Raw genomic sequence first — 24,971 nt, 5'->3', positions numbered from 1 at the left:
AATCAGAGTCCACCAGCATTTTGCAGCCCTGGGCTCAGCTGGGCTGTCTGCTCCAGCAAGCAGGGATGGCTCTGCCAGACCAGTAAGGGCTCCCTAGCCAGACCAGTAAGGGCTGGCTCACTGTCCCCTCTGCCAGGCAAACCCCTACTGGGGTCTGGAGCCAGGGAGGGAGGTAAAACTTCCCTTCCCCAAAGTACAAAGCTGCCCTGCTCTGCCCTACTTACTTACTGCTCACTGCAGCTGTGGACTACAAATCCCAGAGGCACTTGGAAGCAGAGGAAGTGATAAGCAAACCTGCAGGGTCCTACTGCTGTGATTGTGAACTGCAAGTCCCAGAGACCTCACAGGCAGCAGGAAGAGGAAGCAAACACACAGCTCACACTGGTTTCATGCCAGAGAGCCGTGCTCTGGCCTAAGCCACTGCAGGCATGTGGCTGCATTTCTCAAATCAAGAGTGAATGTCTGTTCATTTGTTTTTTGGTTCAATCTGTGCAGCTTAGACTAACCTGCAAAGTCTGAATCAATTCAGAGTTGGGCTTTTTGATTGCCTGTAGTTAGCCCTGGAGAGCAAATAGTGCCACTGTGGTCTGTCTGTCCACAGAGCTTCAATCAAGCTGCGGCTGCTTTGTGTTTTTATTGTCAGCTGAAATTTTGATTTTTGTTTCATGGACTTTACTGACCATTATTTTTAGACTGGTTTTTTTTTTCTTACTGACAGCTGGCAACCCTGCAATGTATTCTGCATCTTTGGAAATCTGTCCATCCAGATGGGATGCTTTTCTCAAAGTTATCTTCTTAAATTCAACCCTGAGTTGTTGGGTTAAATGAAAGAATCAGAGGGTGAAATTCAGAAGGTCAGACTGGATGACTGCAGTGACCTGATCTTGGCATCAAAATGAATGTTGAAGCTACAGACTCAAAAGCAGACTGGATTAAGAACCTGCGCCTAGTTGTTCCTATTCACTGGCCACCAAGTGGCCTGTGTAGAATGAGCAGGTGGCCTCAACCAGCTCCTAATAGATAGTGCTCTGTATCACAAAGCCCATCCACAACACTGATTAGCATGCTTTCTGGCAGCTCGAAAGGGAAAGCAAGGAGTGGTGAAGGAGCATGGAAACTGAACTTTCTTGCCTCCCATGATGCTAGATGCATTCATTTTGGTGACTCATCTTTTGGAGGCTCTTACCCTTGTCCCTTTGGTATGTCTTCTGTAGATAACAGACTTCAGTGTCTAATGTAGTTAGCTTTCACGAGCAGTAAGCTCACCAAACAAATACTAATAATAATAAAACAAGCATTTGTTTGTTTAGAAAGTGTGGGAGGTGAAAGGTTCTTCAAGTAGGATTTAAAGTGAATACCATTAGCAGGGTATTGTTCATTCAGTTCCTTTATCCATGACACGAGAACAAAATGATTTGATCTAGGTAGAACTTCTGGTTTCATAGCAACAATGAATGGGTTTTTTTGTGGAAATAGAATGCAAATCAGTGTTTCAGTTCATAACTTGTGAGTATTTTATTTCCTGTGCTCTGCAGATAATTTTAAAAATATAATTTAACTGAACAGTCTCCATGAAAATATTCTAGTATAAAAGATATTTGTCATTACTTACCACAGTCCAAAGACAACAGAAGGGTTCCTAAGTGGTTAACCATAATACCTAACTTCTTATGGAGTACTTTTCCTAGGCATATCAAGGTGTAAGGGGCTATGGTTTGGGCAGTTCATCCCAGTAGTTAGGACTGAGGTCTGAAACTAGGATACAAGCAGAGAGTCAGATACCCAATATAGGAGCCAGCTACCAGCTGAGATTCAGGAGCCAAAGTCAGCAACTGGGACATGAGCTGAGGGTCAGGAGACAGAAAATGAATCATAGGCCTGCAAAGGTGCTTGGAATAACAGCCGGAGGCTTCGGTGTTTACCAGCCAGGGACCAACAGCAGATGCTACTCGAGAGCTACCCTAGAGCCAGTCCCACTGGGTGATCATACTCATGGCTAATTAGTCGGTTGATGGTTCATGGGCCTTGGCAGGCAGGAACTCTGGCCCCGGCTCACCCTGGCACAAGGTGCTTTACAGAAGAAGTAGGCATCACTGTCCCTGCTTTACTGAGCACAGGGCAGTGAAGTGAATTGTCCAAGGTCACCCAGAAGGTTGGTGGCTACAGGAATAAGACCCAAGTCTCCCTAGTCCCAGTCTGGCATTTAGCCACTTGAAGACACAGGCTGGTAAGAAGATACAGGGTAAAATTTGCAGGAGTAGTGCCCAAGTGACTGGGGAGCCTAAATTCCATTTTTAAAAGCAAGTTGGAAGTCCAAGTGCCCTTAAAAGTCACGTTCTTGCAGGTTTATCTCCGTGCACGAGCACTTCCGCATGGCTCTTTGCCACCTTCTGGAACAGGCATCATGAGAAACGCCCTTTATGCCCAGGGCATTCCCCCAAGGAAGGTGCTGAAGTGCCACAGATCATGTCCTGTTTGTCACCAGTCTCCAATCACTAGCAGTCCTTACAATCAACCTATTTGGATCTGCTTTTTTTCAGCTTCTCCACCATTTCCTCTCCCTAGTGGCCTATTTGCAGTAGAGATCAAAGACAAGAACTGCTGTAAGATACAAAAGCCTCTTGAAATATTTAAAAGTTGGCTGGGAACAAGCTCGATCTGTCAGGAAAACACACTCAGTGACTCAAGGCTTTTCCTGCAACACTAGGCTGGGACTCACAGGTGACGGCCTATCTCTGCCACAAGCTCCTCGTGCAGCCTCTTGGGCAAATCACCCTCCCCACTGGTAAATGGGAGATAATGATACTCCGAAACCAGCCAGTTCCATGGGGTTTTGTGAAGGTCTGCAGTGCAACCACTCTATATACCCTCACATACTGGCTAGACTCTCCTATTTTCCCATGGCCTGCACAGCAGCAGGCAATCAGAGGCGCGCCTTGTGCTAGCAGATGTAGTGGGCAGAGCCCTCTACCTTCAACACCTGCAGGTGTACGCAGAGCAGGCGTAGACAGAGAGCTAGAGCTCCTGCCCCTGCAGGCCAGAGTAGTTGGTATTAATGGGCCTGTAGTGTGGCAGCGTCAACCGTGTGGTGCAAAACCGTGTGGTATTTGGAATTTCCCATAGGGTGGCATGTGACTGGGGCAGGCATGAGCGGGTTAGAGAATGAACTGTGGAGGATTAAGCAGCCTGGAGGCACCGGGACCGTGCATCAGGCCATTTGAGGGGCTGAATGAGCCAAGCCATGTTCTGTGCATAGGGGTTGCAGAACTTGCATGGAGGAGATGAGAGAACAGGAAAAGGAAAGGAAAACAGGGAATGAGGGGAAAATTAGAAGACGGTCCCCTCCCTTCCTCTCCCCCCACTCAGTCTTTCCCACCTCGGCTACAGTCACTGCTCCTCTGCATCCATTCCTCTCCTGATCCACTCTCTCCATGTCTTCCTTATTATATTAAAGGAGGCTACCACAGGAGTGCTCAACCCCGGGCCAATGCAGGGGCCGATCTGAGCATATGGGGCTGGATCATTGGGCTAGTGTGATTCAGGCATACTAGTTTCATCTCCTTCTACGAACAGGCCTCTCGCCACCTGAACATGGGAGAGAAGGTTGACCTAGACCTCCAAAAGGCTTTTGATCAATATCCTTGTGGAAAAATTGGAAGATTGTGGGCTTAACTGCTCAACAGTTCAGTGGGTGGAAAACTGGCTGCATGGTAGGACCCAGAGAGTTCTCATGAATGGATCGGTGTCGTCCTGGTGAGAAGTGGCCAGTGGTGTCCCTTAGGGGTCTGTGTTTGGACCGGTGCCTTTGAACATCTTTATCAATTATTTGAACGTGGGAGTAAAAAGCTTGCTGGCCAAGTCTGCGGATGACACGAAGTCGCCCGCAAATGTGGTCATGCCAGAAGATAGGTTGCGGATCGAGGTGGACCTGGACAAGCTGGAGACTTGGGTGGACCGGAACCAGATGAACTTCAACACTCAGAAGTGGAAGGTGCTCCATCTGGGGGCAAACAATCCCCAACATACCTGCAGGCTCGGCTGTGACAATTTGACTTGCACCACGGCCGAAAGGGACCTAGGGGTGGTGATCGACCATCGCATGAACATGAGCCGGCAGTGAGATGCTGTGGCCATCAGGGCAAACAACACGCTGGCATGCATTAACCGTTAAATCTCACCCAAAACTAAGGGAGTGATACTCCCACTATACTCAGCACTGGTGAGACCGCAGCTGGAGCACTGCATCCAGTTCTGGGCGAGGCACTTCAACAAGGACATGGAAAAACTTGAGAGGGTCCAGAGAAGAGCCACCCATATGATCAGGGGCTTGCAAGACATGCCATATGAGGACAGGCCGAGGGGAGTACATCAGGAACTCGGTGAACAGCTGTTCACCAGGACACCCTTGGGGAAGACCAGGACCAGTGGATACAAACTCCTGGAAAGCCGCTTCAGGCTCAATTCAAGGAAAAACTCCTTCACAGCCAGGGTGTCCAGACAGTGGAATAAACTCCCTCCAGTGGTGGTGCAGTCACCTACCCTGGCAATCTTCAAAAGGAGACTGGACAGACACCTCGCCATGATCACTTGACCCCAGTTGTCTTTTCCTGCCTAGTGCAGAAGGACTGGACCCAATGATCTACAAAGTCCCTTCTGGGCCCTAACATTTATGAATCTATGGTGGGCTACATTGCACAAGCAAGTGGTGTGGCTAGCATGAAGTCTAGCTGCCTTTGACTCTTAGCCTAATTGACCAAGCCCAGAGCAAAGCTCAAACTCACACAACCCAACACACTTGCTCAACTGTTCTACCAACGTGTCCCATGGATATAAGTGGCCGGAACAAGGCATTTCTATCCCGTGGGGAATTCTGACATTTCAGCATTTCTTTTCATTTGGAATCAGTGGAAACCTTAAAAAAACCCTGCATATTTTCTGTGAAGAAAAATTCAGTTTGGAAACCCTGGAATGTTAGGCTTTGATAATGTTGGAAACATTATAAAATATAAAACATTAAATAAAATATTAAAGAACATATAAATACATAATGTTAAAGCTATAAATACATAATGCTAAAGCTAATCATTTGCTACATTATTTACCTTAATGTTAAACAAATATTTATTATGTGACTAGGTTATTTAATAGTCAAATGGATCGTTTTATGTAAAGGCACAATGAAATTAAGAGAAATTATACAGCCAAAATTAAATAAGAAAATCAGAACGATTCATTTTGATTTTCTCCCATGGAAAAATCAAACTCAGCTTATTCCTGTGAGAAATTCACATTTCAGCCACATTGCCTGTCCTAATGGGAAACTGCTCCAATCAAAATTTTTCTGCATATGAGTTTATATGGACAACCCCTCTCACTGGCATGCTTCCCACCTGTAGGGAGAGGAACTAGACTTCCTTACTCCATCAGCAAACCTTGGAATTAACTGGATTTTATTGCTGATGTAAATTTGCATGTTTACACCATTTTAAATATGGATTAATTCATATTCTGCTCTTTTGGTTGGAAGCTGCAAGCAGTTGTACACTCCCCCCATCTCAGTTTTGTCTCTCTCATCTACATAGATTATAAGATCCTAGGACAGGGATTGGCTCTTACCTTATGGCTCTAGACAGATGTTCATTTGTCTCAGGATAAAATATCTCAGGTCAATGTGCAATGGATCAGACAGCCATGTCTACTGCCCCAGGATAAACCCATGTCCATTGTCCTCAGGAGGTCATCTAGCTCCAAACCCTTCTCAAAGCAGGACCTTCCCCAACTATATCGTTCCATCCAGGCCTTTGTCAACCTGGGTCTTAAAAACCCCAAGGACGGAGAGTCCACCATCTCTCTGGGTACCCTGTTCCAGCGCTTTACCACCCTTCTAGTGAGAAAGGTTTTTCCTGATCTCTAACCTAAACCTCCCTTGCTGCAACTTGAGCCCATTGCTCCTTGTTCCATCACCTGCCACCACTGAGAACAGTCCAGCTCCATCGTCCTTGGTACCACCCTTCAAGGAGTTGAAGGCTACTATTAGATCCCCTATCTGTCTTCTCTTCTCTAGACTAAATAAGCCCAGTTCGTAGATTCATAGGTTCATAGATGCTAGGGTCAGAAGGGACCTCAAGTTCTTTCAGCCTCTCCTCATTAGTCGTGTCCCCCGGCCCCCTCACCATTTTTGTTACTCTTCACTGGACTCACTCCAATTTGTCCATATCCTTTCTGTAGTGGGGGATGGGGGGGGCACAAAACTGGACACAGCACTCCAGATGTGGCCTCACCGGTGCTGAATCAAGGGGAAGAATCACTTCCCTTGACACTTTCTAGCAACACACCTACCAGTGCAGCCCAGGATGCCATTAGCCTTCTTGGCAATGAGGGCACACTGCTGGCTCATATTCAGCTCATTGTGCACTGTAACCCCCAGGTCCTTTTCTGCAGAGCTGCTGCCCAGCCAGTCACCCCCAGCCTGTACCCGGTGCATGGGATCGCTCTGTCCTAAGTGCAGGGCTTTGCACTTGTCCTTGTTGAAACTCATGAGATTTCTTCTGGCCCAATCCTCCAATTTCTTTAGGTCACTGAATCCTAGCCCTACCCTCCAGCATATCTACTACTCCCCAGAGCTTGGTGTCATCTGCAAACCTGCTGAGGATGCACTCTATGCCTTCCAGGTCATTGATGAAGATACTGAAGAAAACTGGCCCCAAAACTGACTTCACTTGATACGACCTGCCAACTAGACATTGAGCCATTGATGATTACTACCTTCTGAGCCTGATGCTCCAGCCAGTTTTCTATCCACCTTACAGTCCATTCATCCAGCCCGTACTTCCTCAGCTTCCTTTGAAAATGTTGTGGAAGACCATAGCAAAAGCCTTGCAGAAGTCAAGGTACACCACATCCACCAGTCTCCCTGCATCCACAGACCCAGTCACCTCATCACAGAAGGCAATCAGGTTGGTCAGGAATGACTTGCGCCTGCTGAATCCATGCTGACTGTCCCTAATCACCTCTTCCCCAAGTGCTTAAAAAGGGATTCCTTGAGTATTTCCTCCATGATTTTTCAAACGTCTGAGGTGAGGCTGACTGGTCTGTAGTTCCCTGGATCTTCCTTTTTCCCTTTCTTAGATATGGGCACGATGTTTGCCCTTCTCTAATCATCTGGGACCTCTCCTGATTGCCATGAGTCTTCAAAGATGATGGCCAGCAGCTCTGCAATCACATCAGCCAACTCCCTCAGCACCCTCAAGTGCATCCCATCCAGCCCATGGACTTGTACATGTCCAGCTTTTCTAAATAGCCCCTAACCTGTTCTTTCACCGCTGAGGGCTGCTCACCTCCTCCCCAAACTGTGCTGCCCAGTGCTGTACTCTGGGAGCTGACCTTGCCTGTGAAGACTGAGGCGAAAAAGGCATTGAGCACTTCAGCCTTTCCTGCATCCTCTGTCATTAAGTTGCCTCCCCCGTTCAGTAAAGGATTCACACTTGCCCTGATCTTCCTCTTGTTACCAATATACTTGTAGAAACCCTTCTTGTTACCCTTCGCATCCCTTGTTAGCTGCAACTCCAATTGTGCTTTGGCCTTCCTGACTTCACCCCACTAGGCCCAAGCTATACTCATACTTCTTCCTAGTTGTTTGTCCAAGTTTCCACATCTTATACACAGCTTCCCTTTTTTAAATTTAGTTTACCAAAGAGTTCCCTGCTAAGCCAAGCTGGGTTTCTGCCACACTTGCTAGTCTTCCTGTGCATCGGGATGGTTTGTCCCTGTGCTGTCAGTAAGGCTTCTTTAAAGTACAGCCAGCTCTCCTGGACTCCTCTCCCCCTCAGACTGGCTTCCCAGGTGATCCTGCCCATCAGTTCCCTGAGTGAATCAAAGTCTGCTTTTCTGAAGTCCAGGGTCCTTAGTCTGCTACTTTCCTTCTGTCCTCAGGAACCTGAGGTCAAATCATCTTGTGGTCACTGCTGCCCAAGTTGCTATCTACTATTTATTACATTCCCCACCAATTCTTCCCTATTTGTGAGCAGTGGGTCAAGAAGAGCATTGCCCCTAGTTGGCTGCTTCAGCACTTGCATGAAGAAGTTGTCCCCAGCACCTTCCCAAAACTTCCTGGATTTCCTGGGCACTGTTGTACTGCCCTCCCAGCAGATGTCAGGGGGACTGAAGCCCCCCATGAGAACCAGGGCCCATGACTGGGAAACTTCTGCAAGTTGTTTGAAGAAAGCCTCATCCACCACTTCCTCCTGGTCTGGTGGTTTACAGCAGACCCCCACCATGACATCACCCTTCTTGCTCTCTTCTCTGACCCTAACCAAGAGGTCACTTTCCTTAATAATGAACAGAGCTATAAATAATCCACATTCACTGTTTTTGACATTGTTGCCTCTAATGGTAATGCAAGATTCTGAAATCCTTAAGCAATAAGGGATGACAATGTAGTTATTACAATGAGTCATTAATTCATAGCACAGGTCTGGCTCAGTAGATAAGGTTGAAGAACAAGCGACTTGAAACACCCACCCTTGGGACGGGAAGAAGTGACACAGAAAGCGCCTGTCCAACTTGTCTTAATGCTGTTTCCATGCAGAAATATGTTTAACATTTCAGAGGAGCGCGAGCAATCACTGTCAGACTGAAGTTTTCCCCAGTCCAGAGTGTCTATATTAGACTATGTGCACCATCCACGTCGTGTCCTCACTACCAGTCCTGCCCACTGACAGGCACCAAGCATCCCTGGGTGGAAGATTTAGTTCATTTTCAATACATGAGGTGCTGGGGCAGGGACTAGGGGAGCTAAAATGAGCTGTGCTCCCCCATGCAGAAACAAAACTCATCCCTACAATAGCTCATGGAGTATGAGGATGGAAATGCACTCTTCCCTTTGCTCCATCCCCTCACCTCAAACTCTCCCTCCTCCCCTGTCAGGACAATGCACGGGAGTCACGGAGGCTAACGCCACTTATCCCCATGGAGCCTCTTCCCACCCAAGCCATCTTACTATCTCCCACTCCACCTATTTAGGCTATGAGCTAGGGCTGGGTCCCGACCCATGGGGCTGCCGCGATGCACAATCCATTTTGTGGGCCCCTGGGTTCATCCAGCATGAGTACAGAACCGCCGAGATGTTTCAGCAGGCACATCAGCACGTCTCTGCCACATCAGAGGTGCTCGATTCCACACCCTCCATCGTACCAGAGACAGGGATATTCCCCTTGCCCAACCTGTGTGAGACTCCTATAGATGAAGTCTCCACCGGAAATACAGCAAGAAGTAAAACTGAAAGGACAAGACGTGGGTGCATAATTAGGCGGCAGCAAGCGTCCTGGCAGACAATTATGGTGATAAAACATGCCATATGCTCAGCTTTCTCTGTAAATCTTCCTGAGCCGGCATCATTACAGAGTATTTTATAACATACGCTAGTCCCTTCTGCTTGCTCCATTACTACCATTTATTGCCAAGTTCCTAATGCTTAAACACAATTAACCTCTCATGTTTCTCTGAAAGGCCTCACAATATGCTGAAAGAAAAAGTAGCATTGATGACCAGTCCTCCAGGAGGAACTATGACTGGGCTACATTTAGGGCAGAGAGTCCTTCAGTGCAAGCTGAATTAAATCAAGATGCTAAGTCATGTGCATGTATGTCAGCCGTCCCCTGGATGCTGTGAAATCCTCATTGCCTTTATTCTTACATGCTAAGGGCACAAGGAGCAGATGCAGCCAAATGTGTCAAACCATCGAGAAGACGAAAAGCAGAGCTCAGCATCAAACCCCTCCTATCATCTACTGTTCTCTGCCCTAGTGCCATTTCTCTTCAAACTTCCTTTTGCTGGGTAGCATAGAGGATCCCAAGTACAATGTACACCCAAGTCAGCATGCAGCTCACACCTTCTGGGGCTAGGAAGAGTATGATTTTTCCTGTTGTCGAGTACTTGTGTGGGAAATACCCTGGACAATGATGGGGCAGAAGGTGACAGGCTTTGTATGAATACACAGCTAGGCAGAAAGCAAGGCTCAGGGAGTCATAGTTTCATAGTAGCTAGGGTCAGGAGGGACCTGAACAAATCATCTAGCCTGACCCCCTGCCAGAGGCAGGAATGAATGCTGGGTTCACAAGACCCCAGGCAGGTGATCATCCAACCTCCTCTTGAATTTGCCCAAGGTAGGGGTGAGGAGCACTTCCCTGGGAAGTTGGTTCCAGATTTTGGCCACCCTAACTATAAAAAACTGCCTTCTGATCTCTAACCTAAACCTATTCTCCATCAGTTTATTACCATTGTTCCTCGTCACCCCAGGTGGTGCTGGGGAGAAAAGGGCTCTACCTATTTGCTGTTGATCTCCCCTGATGAGTTTGTAGGCAGCCACCAGGTCCCCCCCCAGCCTCCTCTTGCTGAGGCTGAACAGGTTCAGGTCCCTCAGTCTCTTCTCATAGGGCCTGTCCTGCTGCCCTCTCACCAAAGAGGTGCCTTCCTCTGAACCTTCTCCAGGCTGGGCACATCCCTTTTAAAGTGCGGCGCCCAGTACTGGGTGCAGTACTCCAACTGCGGCCTGACCAAAGTCGCAGTATCACCTCTCTGGACCAGCTTGAGTTGCATCTTTGGATGCATGACAAGGTATGGCTGGCCTTGCTGGCTGTGGTCTGGCATTGGCGGCTCATGTTCTCCAAGATCCCTTTCTGCCTCTGTGCTATCAAGTAGGGAACTCCCCAGCCTGTATGTATGCTGTGGATTCCTTCTCCCCAGGTGCAGCACCCTGCATTTGTCTACATTGAACCCCATCCTGTTTTCATCTGCCCACTTTTGTAATCTGTCTAAATCTAGTTGCAGCCCCTCTCCCCCTTCAAGTGTGTCCATATCTTAGTGTCATCAGCAAACTTGGACAGCATGCTTTCCACCCCCTCGTCCAAGTCGCTGCTGAAGATGTTGAACAGTGCAGGCCCGAGGACTGAGCCCTGGGGGATCCCACTTCTCACATCTCTCCAGGTTGAGTACAAGCCGTCCACCACTAATCTCTGGGTGCGCCCCATCAGCCAATTTTTTATCCATCCAACTGTGCAGGCATCAGTGCCACAGTCGCTTAATTTATTGATGAGGATGGAGTGAGAGACAGTGTCAAAGGCTGCCTTAAAGTCCAGAAAGACTACGTCCACGGTGACACCATCATCCAAAGATTTAGTCACTTGGTCATAAAAGGCAATCAGGTTGGTCAGGCAGGACCTGCCTTTGATGAACCCATGCTGATTGCCCCTGAGCATGATCTCCCCTGCTGGCCCCCCACAGATGTGCTCCTTCATGATTCTCTCCAAGATCTTCCTGAGCACCGAGGTGAGGCTTTCAGGCCTATAGTTACTTGCGTCCTCCTTCCTCCCTTTCTTGAAAATTGGGACCACATTAGCCAGTTTCCAATCCCCTAGCACCTGGCTAGATGACCACGAATACTCATACAGCCGGGCCAAGGGCTCAGCAATGACACCTGCCAGCTCCCTCAACACCCTTGGGTGGAGAGCATCTGGACCTGCAGATTTAAAAATGTCCAGTCCTTCCAGAAGATACCTAACTACATCTGTGCTGACTGAAGCCCTGACAGAGCTATCCCCAAGATTGTCCCTACCTCTAGTAGGTGGGATATCCCGGTCCCTGTTCAAGGTAACAGGCAAAGAGACTGTTAAAAATATCAGCTTTCTTGTCTGGCATAGCCATAAGATTACTGTTTGTGTCTTGCAGGGGCCCTACATTGCCTGGTGCCCTCTTCTTCCTCCCAACGTACTTGAAAAAGGACTTTTTGTTGTCCTTAATCCTGGACGCTAGCCTGAGCTCCATCTCTGCCTTGGCCTTGCTAATAGACCTCCCACGCTCACGGGCCAAGGAGGAGTACTCTTCCTTGGTGATAGCCCTTCCCTTCCACTGGTTGTACACCCCCCTTTTAGTCCTCAAGCATTGCTGAATGCCCTTGCTGAGCCAAGGGGGTTTCTGAGTACTCTTACCCACCTTGCTTCTCTCAGGGACTGTTATCCTTTGGGCCCGGAGGATTGCCCCCTTAAGGTATGAACATCCCTCATGGATTCCCATCTCCTCTACCTTCTGGGCCCTCAGCGCCTCTTCCACTAGTCTTTCTCATCCTATGCACCATCTCAGGAATCACAATTCCCGGGCTTGAGGAAAGGCATGGCCCGCTCTCTTCATGTGCCCGCTCTCTTCATGTGCCCACACCTGAATATGTTAGGAAAAGGCCAGAAGGAGCTAGTCAGGGTTGGGATCCCAGCCCTGGCCCAGAGTATGTATGATATGAAAGAGAATAACTTAATCTCTCTGCGACTTTTCCATTTGCAAAATACTTCATACACGCTCTATTTAAATGGATGTTACTAACGTTTCCTGCTGCTAAATGATCTTTAATGAATCTATCTTTAGAGCACTCCTGTGGGTTCAAAATCGATTATCTTCTGTCCTGCAGCTAGATAGCGGAAGTATAGAACCTCAAAGGTATTTAGGTGCCTGACTACCTACCTTCAACAGGAGTTAGGAACCCAAATACCTTTACAAATCTGGGTCCAAGAAACACACCTGAAGTCTAAGCTAGAACAGAGCATTCAACCTGCAACTTCCAAGTCCTTACTTAGCATCTTAACCCTTGCACCAAAATTCTTTCTATGCTTTGCAATTTCCTATGCAGGGGCTGTCTCTTAACTATGTGTACGTGCACTATGTATAGTACACCAGGGGTGTGTCTACACAAGATGCTTTACTATGCAGTAGAGCAAATTTCTGTGTAGTAAGCATCACCATCTACATGTGCAGACCCCTACTCTGCAGTAATTTGCAGTAACGCAGCAGCTAATTTGCTACCTGCAAATGCAAGTAGCAAATTAACTGACAAGTAATTAATGCACAGTAAGGCACGTGTAGATGGCTTACCAGGAGCAAATTTGCTCCTGCTCAGCTGAGCAGAAGGGAATGGCAAGCTGCCACCTGGCTGTCCCCATTCGGAGTTCAGTGGCAGAGCCCACCCCGGCAAAGAGTTCCTGCCTCCCACCACCGGACTGCACTCCCAGCAGCTCTGCCAGCCCCATGGAGCACAGCCCGATGGTGGGAGGCAGGCAGAGCCAGAGCTCTGCTCCATGGGGTGGCAGAGCTGACCAGAGTGCCACGCTGGCTCTGCCCACCTCCCACCCAGGCTGCACGCTGATCAGCTCCACTGGAGCACAGCCTGGCGGTGGGAGGCAGAGCGTAGTGCCGGCTCTGTCCCTGATTGGATGATCAAGGCAGGCTGCACGCCAATGGGCTCTGCCAGTGCCACAGAGCACAGCCTGGGTGCAGGCCCCCAGATTTGCACCAGATAACAGGAGGCTGCTGCGTGGGACTGGTGCTGGACTGGCGAACCCGGACAGCGCTTCAAAACGAAACAAAACGACAAAACAAAACACTGTCCCTTCGAAATGGTGAAACGGACATCAAAACAAAACAATGGTGTTTCGCACAGCCCTACTGTCAGACTAATTCTGATACCAGGAAAGATACTACAACAGGTTGACAGACACTTTGTAGGCACCAAGAAGATAATAAGGGTATAAGAAACAACTACCAAGAATTTGTCAAGAACAAGTCGTGCCAAACCAATCTCATTTCCATTTTTGACAGGGTAACTGGCCAAGTAGATAGTGGGGAAGCAGGATGCATGCTATATCTTGACTTAATTAATGTTTTTTCCCACCTGATATACTCATAACCAAAGCAAATTAATATGGTGGTTTCATCTAGACCCAAAGGTGAATGCAGAACTGGTGGAGAAACCATACGTCGAAGTAGCTATCAGTGGTCTACTATCAAATTGGGAGGGCATTTCAAGTTGGACCATGGGCCCAACTCTAACTTAGATAATACAGTAGCCAGCATATTATAAAGACTGCCAATGACACTGAGCTGGGAGGAACTGTGGGCACTATGGAGAACAGGATTACCGTTCAAATAGATTGTAATGAATTGGTGAAATAATTCAGCATGAACCAAATTAAAATCAGTAAAGAAAAGTGCCAATGCTACAGGAAATGCACACATCCAAAGCTGGGGATAACTGCTGAGGGAGCAGTGCTCTAAAAGGAGGATTTGGGAGTTCCAGTGGACCACAAACTGAATGCATGACAACAGTGCAATTCTGTGGCAAAACAGGCACACCTCATCTGGAGTCCTATTAACAGGAAACTCATAAATAAGATATAGGAGGCCATTATTCTGCTCTACTTGGCTTCGGTGAGGTCTCAGCTGAAATACTGCATCCAATTTTGGGTGCCACATATTAAAAGAGATGTGGATTCAGAGAAGAGCAGCTAGGATGCTAAGAGGTTTGGAAAATGTGGCCTATAAGGAAAGACTAGAGAAGAACTGAGCTTGTTTTGTCTAGAAAGAAGACTCTGAGGGCAGGGGAGGGCAGGGATAATCTTCCAATGTGTAAGAGGTTGTTCTAAAGATAACAACAATCAATTGTTCTCCACTGGGGACAGGGCAAGATGAAAATCTGCTCAATTTGCAGCTAGGGTGATTTAAGTTAGATACTGGAAAAATATTTCTGGCTTTAAGGATAATTAAGCCCTGGATAAGACTGCTTACAAGGGCTGCACCTTCCTTGAATGTATTAAGAACTAATTAGAGCAATGATCCTCAACTGGGGTGTCACAGCATCCTGGGGTGCTCTGGAGTATTTCTGAGGGTGCCACAGGGTGCTATGAAATGTTAACACTTTTAGGTATATACAAGATAATTCACAACCCAGAGATTTCAAATAGGAATCCATGGTGTTGAATACATTCTACCCTGTTATGGTCTTTCTGAGTCCTTTGCAACAGCAAAATGGCTCTATTATTTTTCCATAGTCAAAAAATAAGTGAAAACCTAAGAACTGGCACTTTCCAAGAGGTACCTTGAGTTTAACAAGAGCTACCTCAGGTCTAAAATGGTTGAGAGCCCTGGATTTGAGAAACCTCTGCTGGGTATGCTTCACGTGTATGCGATCACACCTCAATGCCTCATCTTCCAAGCTGACCACCATGGTGTCACTGTTGACTGTCACTGTTATTTTCCATAGCCCATCTCCTACAAAGTCCTGTTGCTCACTTCCCTGTTGTCTACATCTTGGTCACCACGCAGCATGGTTATTCTAAAATCCTTCTCTCCTTTTCTCAGGGCTATCCAGAATGCCTCAACAGCCATTTCATTATGCTATCAGCCTCCTTGAATCCCTGTATTGGCTTAATAGTGCTTCCTACATCACAGTCAAGCATGCCATTTGGTCCTTCACAGATAGACGTGGTTGCTCAGTAAAAAGGAGTTCCTGTGTGGTTCAGAAGAGCAGCACAAATGAGAAGAACCTGTCCTACCTAAACCTCTCCCACAGGACAAGGAGACTAGCTGTAGTATCCTGAAAGAAAGAGGGGGGGCAGATAGGAGGAGGTCACTGCCAGCCAGTGCCCCGCCGTTGAGCGAGTCGCAGGCTCTTCTCCGCTGTCAACATCTTCCCCCACAGGCAGCACATCTACATGGCCTTAGAAACTGTGTTTCAGTGGAAAGCTGAGCCTCTTTAGCAATGCAGAAGAGGAATTCCTTTCATACAGTGAAGATAGATCACATATTTTCACTGGGTGGTGCTTACTATAGAATAAAATTAATACTGAAACATAAATCTATGTATGCTACAGATACCAGAGAAGTTGTGCCAAAGGAATTCAAGATCCTGGCTACATACTTTAGGACAAATGTGACATAGGGCATGTCTACACATGCAAATTCTCCAGGGAGGATTTACTTTAGAGTAATTTACTCCCTAGAGCACCAGTGGGCAAAATACGGCCCACAGGCAAAATATGGCCCACGGGCCGGATCCAGCCCACCAGACCATTCTATCCAGCCCGCGGGGTCCCTACCAAATTTAGAAAATGTTGACAGGAGCGAAGGCAGTAGGACACAGGGGAAGTCAGCAGGACTCACCAGCAAGACAATGGGGTTTAGGGGGCGGGACTCTGGTCACAAGATGGCAACCACAGGGTGGGGCACCTCTCAAGGGGCGGGGCTACCAATGCAGCCCTTGACAGCTTGCCAAAACTCAGTAAGCAGCCCTCCGTTCAAAATAATTGCCCGCCCCTGCTCCACAGCAAACCCACCCTGGGCAGACATCTACATGTGCAGGGAAGCAGGAGCAGATTTGCTGCTCATGGCAGCAGCCTACTCCCACCCCCACCAGCCCTGCACCGACCCCCAACAGCAGCCAGAAGGAGTTCTAGGGCCAGCAGACAGCTGTCTCCTGACAGGGCCTGGAAGATTGCTCCCTGTCCCCAGGAGCTACCTGCTGCCAGGAACGGCCCTGCCACTGGAGCTTGGGTGGGGACAATGGCCCCCTGCCGGGGTAGTAGGGAGCTCCCAGCTCCTGCTTTGGGATCATGGAGTGGGGGCTGGGAGCTCCCTGCTGCTAGGGCAGGGGGACACTGTCCCCGCCCAGGCTCCAATGCTGGAGCCTGCCCCAGCAGCAGGCAGCTCCTGGGGGCAAGGAGCAATTTCCTGCCCCCTGCTGCCCATCTTACCGAGACCACATTTGCTCTTGATCAGCTGTCTACACATGCCATAGTGTGCAGTAATTACTCCTGAGTAAATCTGCTACTTGTATTTACAGGCAGCAAATTTACTCACAATTGAAAACAACAGTAAGCATCTGCAAATGTAGGCAGTGATGCTTACTGCACAGTAATTTGCTCTAATCTCAAGTAAAGTATTTTGTCTAGATGCACCCACACAGTAGTAAACAGGACTTTGGTTTAATTTTCTGGATCCTCATGATGTAGGTTGGCATAACTGCACTGGCCTCAGTAAGTCCAGAACTATTCGCTTCACTGGAAGACCTGCCCCATGTGTCTGTTCAGTTAGGGTATACGACATCTATATTGCATCCAAAGATTAAAATGATAGTCATTAACCATAATTAGTTTTGTGGCCTTCCTAGTGTCATGTGCTCTCTCTTATTGAGGCCACAAAATATCTATTTTTCCTTCTGTATCCTCTAAAGAAAAAAAAGGCACAAAATCTCTTTTAAACACTTTCAAAGGGCGGGGGGGAATGCTATTGTGCTAGAGCTCTGCGTGCCAAATTTCTTCCTGAAGCTGCTTCAAAATGACAGAGTGAAACAATGCCGCCAAAAGTGACTCTTAACTAGAGTGCTGTGAAAGTGACACTACAATTTATCATGCATCTACAAAGGAAATCAAGAGAAAAGTCATCTGGGTGGTTGGGGTTTTGTTGTCTTACAAATTACATGCCTTTTTTTCCCCTTTGCTCAGAATCACGCAACAAAACATGGTGTTTACTTACTATTAATTGGCATCTTTTAGATGTCTGCCATCCTCCCATCCCCTCCAATCCTCTCAAAGAATAGAACTGGGTCCTTTTATGGTTCACGCTGATACGGCTGCATCTTACTGAAAGACAGCAATACCTAAATCCTCCAAATCAGCCTTGGAGTCAGGTTCATAAAGAGCCTGAGCCCAAACTGCCTTGTCGTGTCTTGTCGCCCAGCTGTAAGGGCTGGACTATTGCACGAACATGCTAATTCTCACAGAACGTGCAGAACAAATGGGATGCCAACCTCCATAATGGGTATTTGAAAGAGGAAGTGTGCAAGAGAGGGTATGACTCAGGACAAGGAACTCGAGATGGAAAAACACCATATCCAATAACCAGCCAGCTCAGATTTTGCTTACAGTGACCAGCCTTATCACCCGCTCCTTATTTTAGGAACAAGTTTATCTCCAATTGCACAGAAGAAAGTTCATTCCACTCCATATTGCACGTGTCAGCAATTTGCTCGTGTGCCCTCCCGTAGTGTTTTTGTCCTGTCTTTGGGTCACAGCCATTTGAGAGGAGCCACGGTGACCGAATGTCATGCGTTCAATGGCTACAGAGACCGACGACTGCAGTCTGTTTCCTACAAAAGAGAAAGAAGCACGGCCATCACTGGCATCCATGTGGCTAGTCACAATGGCAGGAAGCCAAGGATACAGCAAGCCCACTCATCTTTAGGGCTGAGGTGATTGCTGAGACAATGTGGGGAGGCTTGCAGGCAATTCTGAAGCCCATGTGCTGAAGTAGGCATCGTAGGAACCTTGCTGACTTGCACAACAGATCCCTTATGTCCCAACCAAATGCCATCCCCTTGCACACACGGCTACACACTCAGGATTCCAGTAACAACACTGCTCTTGGCAAACCTTGTCCTCCTTTGGCTGCACTTCTCTCAGGACTCAGCTACAGCATCCCTGCTTCCCCAAGCCCTAAGCATGGATGTTGTCCAAACGAGGAATATTTACTGGGACAACAGTTAGAGCAAGTTCCACGACTGTCGCTCTGAGCAATGAGCAGGGCTAGCACAACTCCACTCATTTGACTTGTGAAGGCGCTGGGCTTCCTTGCTGAGGGTTTCGAAATTCAAGGTGCTTGTTGCAAATTAATTTTTTAAAAATCACGTCCAAGCAGATGGTTTGGCTAGATCTTCACAGTAGCTCTCACCCTGCCTCGCTTTGGCTGCACTCGTGCACATAGGAGGGAAGCCACACACTGACAGGTAGAGGAAACTCATAATGAGGGACATATTTTTGTTTCTGTATCTTTGCTTGAAGTTCATATAGCTACCAAAAGCAGGTTGGTGTCAGAAACACTGCTGACGCACAACCGCACCATTCTCAGGTGGAAAAGGAGGAAACGCGACCCATCAAAGAGGCCATTTTTCCCCCCTCCCAGTAGGAAGCGTTTCTCCTCCCTTTCCTGGAGCGGCCCATTCTAGGTTAGAAAAATATGTTTTCAGTTGTGCTCTACTCGCATCAAATACCACGGTGCCACCATATCGCAAAGCTGGGGGCAGGCATGTTTTCCACTCTGTTTTGTGTTTTAAGGGCTTGTGATCCCAGCATCCATCATACAGCAAACAGCTGAAATGCAAACAACTACCAGAAACCTTGACTCCCTGAACTGCATGATTTAGTGCAATCTGGGAAACCATCTTCAAGAAGTCTGGCAGTGCTGAGAAGGAGGCAGATCATGGTCCATTTTTTGCCCTTCTCTTGGTCTCTCCACTATTTAAGGGATCTGGCTTTGTGTCAGTGCTGAACATGGGCCAGCGGGCCTGGCGGGCCAGTCTGGGATGGGGTACAACCCAGTCTGCATTGTATCTTTTGCCAGCAGTGCACTGGCCGTCGGCTTTCCCATGCTTTGCTCTGAGACTGGTCTTTGCCCCATGCAATGCCCGTACCTCAGCTTCTCACAGACGTTCCCAGGGAAACTCAAGCTGGTAGCTTCTCCGGTCCTTACACTGCTGCGTGCAGCCTGTGCCAGACCAATCACACCACCACAAAATAAGCATCTTAAGTATAGTATCTAATGAACTGGTCTCTTAATTCGTGCTGAAGTTTGAGACTCAGAGGGTTAGAGGTTCAATTCATGGAAACAGCCTGAAGTACAACTAGTTTCCCAAAACTTATCTGAACTTTCAATCAACCTCTTTGGTGTGGAAATGCAAGGCTGCCTGCCTCTCTCGGGAGAGTCTTTGCCATTTTTGAATCCAGTGAGGTCTGCAGTATCAGGAGGAGAAACAACTTTTCTTGTGGTGCTTTTGGCCTTTGGCTTTCACTTGGCTTGAAAGAGCTCAAGTTTCAGATGGCGCTTTGAATGTTTTCAAGGTAGGGTTTCACAGTTTAAACACAGAAGCTGAGGCTTCCTGAGTGCTTATCCCAGCTCAAATATTGGTCCTTTCCATGCTCCCACTGGTTCAGGGGCCTGATCCTCAGCCTGCCAGTCTCTGAGGATGTGGACACATGACACATCTGCTCCAGAGTTATTTGCTTTGGATTTTACTCCTGAGTAAAAGGACACTGGTGTCCACAGCAGCCACATGAAAGTAGCTGTCAACCATGGGTGCTATCACAGCACCTTGCCATTATGTGACAAGAGAGCCACTCCTTTGCGTTGAGAAACAGCTACTCTGAGATGAGGCTGATTCAAGCTGTAGGCACAGTGGTATAATTTAAACCCATGTATAGCTACTCCTCACTTTCAGAGGAGCCCCTTTGCCCTAGAAAGGAGTGACCCATGCCAGGGTAAGGCTGTACATCATGCAACCTCTACAATTACCCCAGAGTCAAATAGCTCTGGAGTAAACATGATGTGCGTCTACACCCTGCGTTCCAGATTCAGCGTCTTTTCAATGGGGAATGATAGCTGGGCCGTTTGTAGTATCTGTGTATGTAAATTGCTTTGAAGATGGCAAATATCAATTGCTGCTTCACATTCAGACTGCAGAAACACCCCGAGGGGTCCACCAGAAGGGAGACCCACTGCACCAGGCTCTGTTCGCATACACAGTAAGCGGTACTATCCCATTCAGAAGAACCTGGCCTTGCCCACCCTTGCTGGAAATATCTCCTTCTCCTACATCTGAGATTGAATTCAGGCACTGAAAGCCCGAATGAAGAATTTGCACATAATCTCAGTGTACCAAGCTCCCCACAAACAGGAGGTAGTCTACCATCTGCACAGTGAGACTACAGGGCTTTTCCTGAAATTAAAATCTGTGCCTTAGTATATTCCAGCGACAAAACAAAACCACCTCAGGTCAGTGTTTTAGTCGTTTAGCATTTACTGGCATGCAGTATTTCTGCTGTTGTTTCTAACAGGCAATTTTCTACCTTTGCTGTTGTTTAGAACGCCAGGAGATTAACAATCGCCCTCTCGGGTCTGCAAACCCTCCCTTTACTGCTGAAACTAATTACACAGTTAACCACTAATGCTGCATGAGGAGGGTTAATGAGCTGCTACGTGGCAGACTCTCTCTCTCTCATATAAAGCATCCAGTTATACAATAAGCAGGACCAACAGAAAGGTTTTCTTCCACAACAGTCTGTCTCCCGAGGTATTTAAAATACCAGTGAGGAAGGAGAGAGTGTCTGTTCAGAGGTGCCTCTCCCTCTGCCGACTGCACCTGTTGTTCAGAACAGGAAGAATGAAAGAGGCAGCAAATGAAAGGGTGGCCCGTCATCTTTTCCCTCCCAGAAGCAGTGCAAGCTTTAAGGAATCAATATTGTTACAGCCCTTTTTGAGCTCCTCTGATGGCAACGAGCTGTTATCTGTGCCTTATCCTCCCCTCCCAGGATTCGGGGTTTATATCGTCCCATTTTCGACCACTTTCTGCGCTCTGTAAATTATCATGACACGTTCCTCGCGGGACTCGCACTGCCTCCTGTGTTCTTATTACGACTATTTATTACGTGCATTGCGCCAAGAGTTGTACCAATACGTTATCAGAAACGTTTCCAGACCAGCATTTGATATCATTATGAATTAGAGGTATTATAGCCATGCCTGTGAGAGAGACCAGGGAGAATCGGGGTTCTGCTGTGCTGGGTGTTGCATACGATTAGGCCAGGCAGTGTCCCAGATGTAACTGTGCCCCCTCATCAATACAGACCACACCATCGCTGGACTAAATAACATGGATTATAACATCTGAGGATCATTCACTTACACCGCTACCACCATCATATAGGCTATCACCTGCTTACAGTGCTCCTCTGTTGTCTCTATTGGACAGGCGTGGCAGTCTCTCTGTGAAAGCATGAAGGGAGACCAATCTGACATCAGCTCCAAAAAGACATAAAAGCCTGGGGCAGAACATTTTAACCTCCCTCAATGCTTCATCCATGACCACAGAGTAGCTCTTCTTAGACCACAAAACTTTAAAAGCCAACTTGAATGTAACAACCAAGAAATCATCCAGAGACTGGACTGTGTTAAGTCTGGTCTGAACAGGGACTCTGGATTCTTGTCCCATTATCTGGGCCAGCTTTTGTGACCCCTTCGTCCCTATAGGTTTATTATTTATTTGCCTCTTCCAGCCCTGCCTCCTCTCCTCCCTCCCTTCCTCTCCTGTCTTTTGTATTCAAATCACTCTATTTGATAACACTGCTCTGTGCATGTCCTTTCACTTCATCTCATGAAGTGAGCTTGGGATCATGAATGCTCATGCTATAAATCAATGGCTCCCAATCGGTGGTACGCAGACAACCTGCCAGTGGTACGTGTTAACAGATCTATTATCGTTACTTTATATGACAAAAGTTTGCTGGTGATACTTAAGGCTGAACTGAAAAACTTGCTGGTGGTACTTAAGGTTAAATGTGTGGCGCGCAATCTGTCAGGTTTTGGGCACTGCTGCTATAGATCTTGGATCCCATTAGTCTATAAAGCGTAAATCTTCCCTGCCTTCTGCCTGAGACAGATATAGACAGCTTTACCGACAAGTTCAAGGGCTGAACAGCCACGATGGCAAAGGAGGGACCGAAAATGGAGAGGGTGACTTGAGCAAGGCCACCTCTGGATCAGTGGCAGGGCTAGGAAAGGTGCACAGGGCTCCTGGCTTCCGCGCCAGTGCTTTATCCTCAAGTCCAAACTACCTCACATAAAAATAACGCTTTAAAAAACGCCCCCAGAGACAGAGAGATTGTTTTGTGCCTTTTTATTAGGTCGTAGGCAGCACTTTTAAAGTTCACTGACTTCCTTATGTAAATTTCAGGCGTGGACAGAGAAAACACCGTACCTTTTGGATGTACTTCATGAATGTAGCTCTTTACCCTGATGCCCAGCACCACCGTGCCCTCAGATGACACGGCGAACGCTGCCAGTTCGGGCTGCTCCTGCCAAGGAGAGCCGTTGCAAAGGAACAGCTAGGACAACAATCTGTTTTCTGAGCGAGCCCAGCATAAATTATTGCGATCGCCGATCTGTGGTGAACGATTCATATTTTGCATCGAGAATTTTGAAACCTCGCCGGGCAAGACGTCTGATGCTGAGGACCTCGCCCAGCTCCCAGCTCCTCAAAGCAGGTTATGAGAACAGGGCCCTTTCTTTACCCAGATTTCTCCCAGCAGCACGCCAGCGATTGGGTTTTTAGGGGGGCTCAGATCCGAGCCGATGCTCTACACACAGCACAGTCCGGAATAGGCACCCAGTGAGGAACTAGGAGTCCTTGAACCATAGTCCTGAATGGAAGGGATATGGCCGAGCATTCACATCTGGTGCCTGAGAGCTAGGAAACTTAGGCCCCATGTTCTTTGCCAACCTGTCGCTTGAGCACATCTCTGGGTCCTCCTAGTTTAAACAGAGAGGATGATGCTCCTTACCCTTCCTCACTCACACGGAACAAGAGATGATTGATGCTTGCAAAGCACTGAGAGTTTCTGTGAGGCAAAGCGCCCAGGACAGTGCCACTATTAAAATTTGATATGGCGTTATCAATAAATGACCGATCATTCAGCCGTCTCATGTGTTACAGGACAGGCACGTTTAGGAAGAGCTATACAGGGGCTATTCTGAGTCACGCTGGACTGTGGGGAAGGAGGGTTGTAGTGCACCAAGTTTTGGTCAAAGTATTTAAGAAGCTTTTGTTACAGTTTTCTGGGTGTGCTTAAATATGGTCGTGGCGGGAGGGCTGTGCCCTAACTGTGCTTCAAAGGCCATTCGCATGCATTTTCTCCAGGCTTTAGACCAGGGCGGGCAAAGTCTGGCCTGCAGGCTGGATCAGGCCCACGACACACTCCATTTCCCAGCACCCCCTGCCTGCATCACTGTGGCGGGTGGATTACGTGTAATAGCGGTGAACTGCCTCCTGTTCTGTGTGTGGCAGACTTACCAATACAGTCCGGCACAACTGGCCACGGAGGATCTTCATTGTGATTGGTGGAGTCTGTCCACCAAGCAGGAAATGGCAAGGAGGAGCTTGCCCCGCCCCTACCCAGGGCGAGGCAAAGAGCCCCGGACCTGGGTGGAGACTGCGCTCTGTGGTCCGGCAGAACCTGGTGGGGGGGGGGGCAGAGCCTCCGGAGGGAAGAAAAGGGGCTGCATGCCCAGCATGTGGGGAGACGTGTTGGGGGACGGAAAAGAGCAGGGCAGAACAAGAGCTGAGAAGAGCTGCCCAGTGGGCAGAGCCAGTGCCCAGAAGAGCCCCGAAGACTCCCTGCACCAGTCCGACACTGGCCCCAGCCGGTGCACAGCGCGGTGCACGGGGCCCAGACTCTGGGAGCCACTTGAGGCAGCTCGGGTCTGCAACCCTGGCAGGAGGCCAGGAGCATGGTGCATGACTCAGTGCATGGAGCCAGGTCCCTGAAGCCAGGCTCCCAGTGTGCGAGCGTTGCATGCCATGGACCAGGACCCTGGGAGCTGCACTGGGCAGCTTGGGTCCCCACCTCCCTGGCAAGCAGCCAGGCTTTTCAGTGCACAGACGGTGCACAGCAGGTCCCCAGCAAGCCACTTGGAGCCACTTGAGGTGGCTCAGGTCTGCAGCTGCCGGCACCAGGCCAGTGGGCTCAGTGCAGACAACACTGCACAGAGGGTCCTGGAGCAGACTGAGCACCAGTGCTGCACGAGGCGGCCTGGGCCTCCAGCCCTCAGCAGAAGGCAGAGCCTTGGGTGCATGTGAGGGTACACGGGGGCCCATGCTGGCTGGCTGGCCAGAAGGAGCAGAGGCAGATGGGTCTCAGGTAGCACGCCAGCCAGGAGACACAGACCACCCACCAAGGACCCTGGAGCTATGAGTTACCCAGGAAAGGGGATTCCCACAGGGGAGGGGAAAGTTGCCCCAGGTGGTGAGGCTGCAGGGGAAGTGAGGGAAGGCTCCCTGGGTCTAAAGTTTCTCCCTCTGGGCCTGTCCTGAAGGTCACAGTGGGACCTGGAGACCACTGAGGATTTTCCCACCCCCAGGTTACTGAAGCTCAGCCAGTGCCCCAGTGGGCCCTTGAGGGGCTTTGCGGAAGGGGCTTAAGAGGTTAAAGTTAACCTGATGTTGACGTGCCTTATATTTTGAAGGTGAGCAACTTATATGTTATAATATTGTGCCTTCTATTTTGTGTACTTTTATATTTGTATATTGGTAGTTTAATAGGGTCTATAGC

Source organism: Crocodylus siamensis, chromosome 2 (assembly GCF_052110815.1).
Source record: "Crocodylus siamensis isolate JL-2025a chromosome 2, ASM5211081v1, whole genome shotgun sequence".
In the NCBI taxonomy this organism is placed as follows: Eukaryota; Metazoa; Chordata; order Crocodylia; family Crocodylidae; genus Crocodylus; species Crocodylus siamensis.
This window is presented reverse-complemented; position numbering follows the sequence as displayed.